Below are 6,948 nucleotides of genomic sequence, written 5' to 3'. Positions count from 1 at the left end.
TCACATTGATTCTCAAAGCAGAGAAAGACCCATCTGAAAAAAAAAAAGAGCTATAGGTCCACCTCACTAGTGAGCATACATGCAAAAATCCTTAATAAGATACTGGCAAATAGAATGCAGAAGATCATCAAGATCATAGGACCTGACCAAGTGAGATTAATCCCAGGGATACAGGGGTGGTTCAGCACATGCAAATCAATATATGTAATACACTAAAAGCCAAGGATAAAAACTATATGATAATCTCAATAGATGTGGAAAAAGCATTTGACAAAATCCAACATTCATTCATGATAAAAACCCTCCAAAATTTGGAATATATGGTGTCTATCTCAACCTAATAAAACCCATCTATGAAAAACCAACAGCTAATATGTTCAATAGCCAGTGTCATACTAAATGGTCAACAACAGAACTCCTTCAACCTAAAATCAGGAATAAGACAAGGATATCCACTATCACCACTCCTGTTCAATATAGTTTTTGAAACATTAGCCAAAGCAATTAGACAAGAGAATGAAACAAAAGGAATAAAGATAGGAAACAAAGAAGTCAAATTGTCATTATTTGCAGATGATCTGATACTTTATATAAAAGACATCAAGAACTCCACCAGTCATTGAGACTTAATAACCCAATTCAGTAAAGTAGCTAAACAAAAGATCAGCAAACAAAAATCAATAGCTTTCCTGTACACAAACAACAGACTCAGTGAGAGTCAAATGGTACAAATAATTCCTTTCACAATAGCATCCAAAATATTGAAATACCTAAGAATCAACCAAACAAAAGAAATCAGACATTCTACTCTGAAAACTATAGCACACTGAAAAAAAGAGATTGAAGAGGATATGAGAAAAATGTAAGACATCCCTTGATCCTGAGTAAGAAGAACTAACATAGTGAAAATGGCCATACTTCCAAAACTGCGATATAGATTCAGTGCCATCCCAATTAAAATCACAGTAGCATCCTTCACAGACCTTGAAAAAAATAATCCAAAAATTCATTTGGAACAAGACCTAGAAAAGTAAACCATTCTAGGCAATAAAGACAAGGTAGGGAGTATCACAATCCCAACTTGAGACTATATTACAAAGCTACGGTGATTAAAAAAAAACAGCATGGTACTGGCAAAGAAACAGACCTGAGACTATTATCAAGGATATATAAAGAACTCAAAACAATCAGTCCCCCCAAATATAAAGACCCGATCCAAAAATGGGCATCCGAAATGAACAGACATTTCTCATACAAAGAAGTGAAAGCAGCAAGAAAATATATGAAAAAATGTTCCACATCACTGGTCATTCGAGAGATGCAGATGAAAACAACACTGAGATTCCACCTCACCCCACAAAGAATGGCTGCTATCAAGAAATCACACAATAACAAATGTTGGCGGGGTTGTGGGGAGAAAGGAACCCTCCTCCATTGTTGGTGGGAGTGCAGACTAGTGCAACCACTATGGAAATCAATATGGAGATACCTCAAAGAGCTTGGACTGGAGGTTCCATTTGACCCAGCCATCCCTCTGCTGGGTATCTTTCCAAGAGAACTAAAAGAATCATATCACAGAGAAGTATGTGCACCCATGTTTATAGCGGCACAGTTTGTAATAGCTAAATCTTGGAAACAACCTATTTGCCCATCCGTTGGAAACTGGATAAAGAAGTTGTGGTTTTTCTATAAAATGGAATATTACTCAGCCATAAAGAGCGAGAGAATAGATTCATTCATAGGAAAATGGATACATATTGAAGATATACTCCTAAGTGAAATAAATAAGTCCCACATGTGTAAATACCAAATAGTTTCCCTGGTGTGAATATTCTGCAACAATGCATAAGATTCTAATAAGATTACTGACATTTAGAAATGGGAGGAAAGGAGCTAAAGGTGTAGGGAAGGTGTGATACGTAGGGGAAGAACAAAAAGGGAAAAGAAAAAAATGTGAGAGAATGAAAAGATGAAAATAAAGTGTTTTTGTAGATGGGGAGGGGAGGAGGGGGTGAAGGGAGGGCAGAGGTAAGGGGAAAAAAATGAGAATCAAGACTTGCCACGTAAAGGTACATGATCCCAACAATGAATGTAACTGTACTGTATCCCTAAATGTACCAATAAACTCAATAAAAAAAAAAAAAGAAACAGACCTGAGGACCAGTGGAACAGATTAGAAGATGCAGAAACAACTCCAGACACACTCAGCCACCTCATCATTGACAAAGGAGCCAAACACTTTCACTGGAGGAAAGACAGACTCTTTAAAAAATGGTGCTGGAAAAACTGGGTTTAAACTTGCCAAAGATTAAAACTAAACCTATATCTCACACCCTGCACTAAATTAAAATCAAACTGGATTGAAGATCTCAATGTCAAACAGAAAAACTAAATCAGATAGAAAAGAGGTTAGGTAGAACTCTTGAAGACATTGGTGTAGGAAAAGATTTTTGTGAACAAAACCTCAGTTGCACATGAACTAGCACAAACAGTAAGTGGGATCTCTTCTTATTAAAAAGATCTCTTCTCATTAAAAAAATAAATAAAAACCACCAATAGGGTGAAGAGATAACCCACAATGTGGGAAAAAATTTGCACCAGCTCTTCCTCAGGCAAAGGTCTACTATGTAGAATATAGATAGAACTTTTAAAAATAAGACCTTCCAAATTTAAAGACCAATCCAAAAATGGGCTTCTGAAATGAACAGATATTTCTCAGACAAACAAGGAGAAATAGCTAATGAACATATAAAAATATGTTCAACATCACTGGTCACTTGAGAGATGCAAATGAAAAAAACACTGAGATTTCACCTCACCCCAGAAAGAATGACTGCTATCATGAAATCAGCCAATAACAATTTCTGGCTGGGATGTGGGGAAAGAGGAACACTGCTCCACTGCTGGTGGGAGTGCAGACCGTGTTAATCACTGTGGAAATCAGTATGGAGATAGCTCAAAGATCTAGGATTGGAAGGCTCATTTGTCCCAGGTTTTCCCCTGCTGGGTATCTTCCCCAAAGAATTAAAAAAATCACAGCACAGTGACATATGTGCACCCATGTTCATAGCAGCACAATTTGTAATAGCTAAAACTTGGAAGCAGCCCAATTGCTCATCACTGAGAGATTGGATAAAGAAAATGTATGTTTTTTTTTAATAATATGGAGTACTACTCAGCCATTAAGAACAATAAACTAGAGCCATTTATAGCTAATTGGATGCACATTGAGGCCATCTTCCTAAGTGAAATAATAAATAGGACACAAGTTTAAATACTGAATTGTTTTTCTAGTGTGAGAAACTGAAATTGTAAAAAAGGTCTAAAAGGTATAACAGTGTGAAATAGGAAGAAAATATGCAAAGAGGAAGGGGAATTGGGAGGGGTAGGTAAAAGAAAGAAGGGAGTGGAATATGAGAAAATGAAAAAATGGATACAAAGTCTTTGTAGATAGGGAGGCATGGAGGGGTTGAATGGAAGGCAGGGGTGTGTTGAAAAAATAACCAAGATAGATTATGTAAAGATACAAATTTCCAATGATGAGTGTCATTATATTGTATGCCTAAAATGTACCAATGAAATTAATAAATAAAAAGAGAAAGGTCAATTTGGGAAATGAAATGAGAAGAAAAATCCATTTTTCTACCTTTGTATAAAACTGTGATGCGTTCCCACCAAGATTATTGAGTGTATCTCTAATGCATTCCACATTCAATCCACTTTACACATCTTGTAAATAATGTTTCTCATCTGTAACTAGAAATATGACCTCAATTCCCAGTCCACAAAGATAACGTTTTTCTTCCTTGCCCACATGAATATGCCCTACGTGTATCCTCCTATTTTCTCATATCCTCTGCTTCATACTTCCTGTTCACCATTTAGTCTAGCTTTCCCACATAATTCTCAGGACTTGCTTCCTGGTAATAATTTAATGCATACTTTAAAAAGGATTGTGGACTATCATTCAAATGCTTACAACTAGCATTAATATGCCAGCCCTTCTCTATACTACAGAAGAGTATACCGCAGCCCTTTAAAATGCAAATCTAGTCATGTCACTCCCCTGATGAAAGTTTTTCAATTGCTTTCCTGTTTACCTTAGGATTAATAATGCCTGCAAAAAGCTTTTAAGGCCTCATGAGTCCTGATCTCTGCCTACCTCTACAGTCTCATCTCAAACTGAATGCCACTTGATCTCTCTGATTCTGCAACAGAGGTTTTGTTTTTAATTCATTATTTAATGTTTACGTGTCTGTCAAATCTGAATCTGGGTATTTATTCCCCCAAGAGACCCTCCCTGAACCCTAAAGATGAGATCAATCTCCTACCCATTCCCCTAGCATCTCATATGTTCGATATAATTTTGCTTCTAGCATTGTGTATAACTTCTTAAAACGAGGGACTGAGTACCTTAATTCAAAAGACTTCCTCTATATTGACATAATTTCTGGGTACCATCAAAAAACTACAGTTAAAATATATTGGAAACTATACTAGGCAGCATGATGACTGATGCTAGGCCACCAGAAAGCTACGTCTATATCACCGGCCCATCAGATTCCTCACCCTATCTAAATACAAAGAAATTCTCACTGAGTTATATACAAAAGTAACGCACATTGTCTCCTGCAACATATAGGAAATTTTATTCAACAAATACTTTTGAACAACTAATTTATTTCTGTTTTGTTTTGTCTCCATTTAACATGATATTTTTTTAAAGAACTATGGATCCCATCTAAGTGTACCTATTCTCTAGCCTTCTCTGGCACATCAACAAAAGAGAAAATAATAACCTGATGCCCACAGAGGGAGAAGGGAGAAGGGCTGGACCAGGACAGGGACAACACTGGGAAAGAGACTGACATGAAGTCAACAGAATTGGTCAAGTGAAAAGCAAGACCTGGCCCATATAAACTCATTAGGCTGCTAAGTGTAATCTCAGAATATTAGCCTAGAAAGCAAAGGGAAATACTTAGTAATAAAGTAGTGTAAGTGCTTCTGAGGGGAGAAAAGAAATATAAGAGGGAGGAGTAGTCCTCTACTTCCTAATTTTTCCTAGGGTCAAATTTATCTAAACTAATAAATGTTCACATTCTTAATTAAACCATTACTGCCATCTGTGAGGGAGAGGTCACCTCCAATGGACTACTATTCAGGTAGAGAAAGTGAAGCTTACAGAGCAGAAAAGGAGACTAACCCTGGAAGTGCTCACAAAACAAAATTACATATATTCTGTTGCATCCTTTCTTCATAAATCTAAATTTTGAAATCTGAGATTCTCAAAGAAACAGAGAAACATAAAGAAAAACTGTGAAAATTTTTGAAATACTAACTGGAAATTTTTGAAATACTGTTTTTGTGACTGGTTGAAGGAAAAGATAAAGTCAGTTTTGATTAAGAAGTTGACACCTGATGACCAATTAAAAGCCTGTTTCAACCATGGAGCTTTGACTTTTTCAATTGTTTAGAGCAAAAGAACTCTGAAAGTGAATAGGAGAATACTTTCAACAAATGTACAACATGTGCCAGTTCACAGATGCATAATAAACTTATAAGAAACCATGCTGACAGTTTCATTGCTTTTGGTAAGACCCTGCAAATACTTGGATATATAATGGTAAACATTCCAGCTTTCTTTTTTTTTTTCCTTCTTGATCCCAACATTCTTGATAGGGGTGGAGAAGGGGCACTGACATAAATTCAGAAAATGAGTTTCCATTCTTTTTAAATTAAATGACTCTTCAGGGAATAATTCAAAAGAATTATTAATGGGTTTAGATATCTTTCATTGAATTAACAAATATTTTTCTTTGGTTGCTGTGATTTTATGGTGTGGCAAAAATTTTTTTCCTTTCTCAAAAGTGTTAAAATTGTTTATCAAATGCATCTGCTACCTTATATTCTGCATCAACAATAACAGACTTTGTTTATACAGTATTATATATAGCACACATTAGAAATTTTGGACATGTTGCAAAGATTTAATAAGAATATAATAAAAAAACCAAAAGGATTTTTATAATTTAATTCTTTATCAATAAACATCATAAACACAGAATTAAAATAATTACATAAGTCCAAGAAAGCCACTAGATTGAATCCAGTTCATACAGGATTGTGCCCTTAATAGCACTGTTTCAACATTCAATTAGCACAGGTAACAGTATTTTGAAAAGCTTGCATAAATTTTTTGGTCTTATGAACTTTACTTCCTTTATTTCCTCAGGCTGCCAAGCTTTAGAAATAAAGTCATAGAAATCTCTTTTTTGAGTAGTGTAAGCACACTTGTTTTAAAAAGATCCATGACTAATAGAGCCCAGGTCTGTTTAATCTACACTGATTACACTGAGGTCTCTTTTTGCCTTCCACTATAAGGAAAGCTACTTTCACTGCAGGCCCTGCAGCTGTTGCCTTTCCTAGACTTTACCCCTCACATCTCTCAGTTGACCTCCTGGACACTGACCAACTTGTGTGGCTCTAGAGCTACTGCTGGCAATCCACATGGTCCTGGATTTCAGTGTTCTCTCCACATTGTTAATTTCCAAGCCTACAACACCCATATATGCTTTAAGTGGTTGACCTTGGCTGTCAGACAGGAATCATTGCATCCATGTGGAAATGGATGAAAAGAGAACATTTTTAACAAAGTACCACACATAAATCAAGAGGGAAAAATAGAATGTTGTAGATTACTGTCTCGGCTGAATGCACTTTATATGTTATACCAAAACACTCATGTCTGAGGTTGAAGTGTTTAGTTATCACTTCACTCAAGTTAAAGAGACTCATGCCCATTGAGTTTGATGGTTGGATTAAATGCCAGATATGAGAAAACACTGTTCCTCTAAAATGTAGAGAAGTGTCTTTCTTTTCAGAGTTCACTTGTGTTTGAAGCATATTAAATTTCCTTTACAACACAGGTGTATGCCAAGTCAAATATAT

Source organism: Fukomys damarensis, unplaced genomic scaffold (assembly GCF_012274545.1).
Source record: "Fukomys damarensis isolate Sample0158 unplaced genomic scaffold, DMR_v1.0_HiC HiC_scaffold_1, whole genome shotgun sequence".
NCBI lineage: Eukaryota > Metazoa > Chordata > Mammalia > Rodentia > Bathyergidae > Fukomys > Fukomys damarensis.
This window is presented reverse-complemented; position numbering follows the sequence as displayed.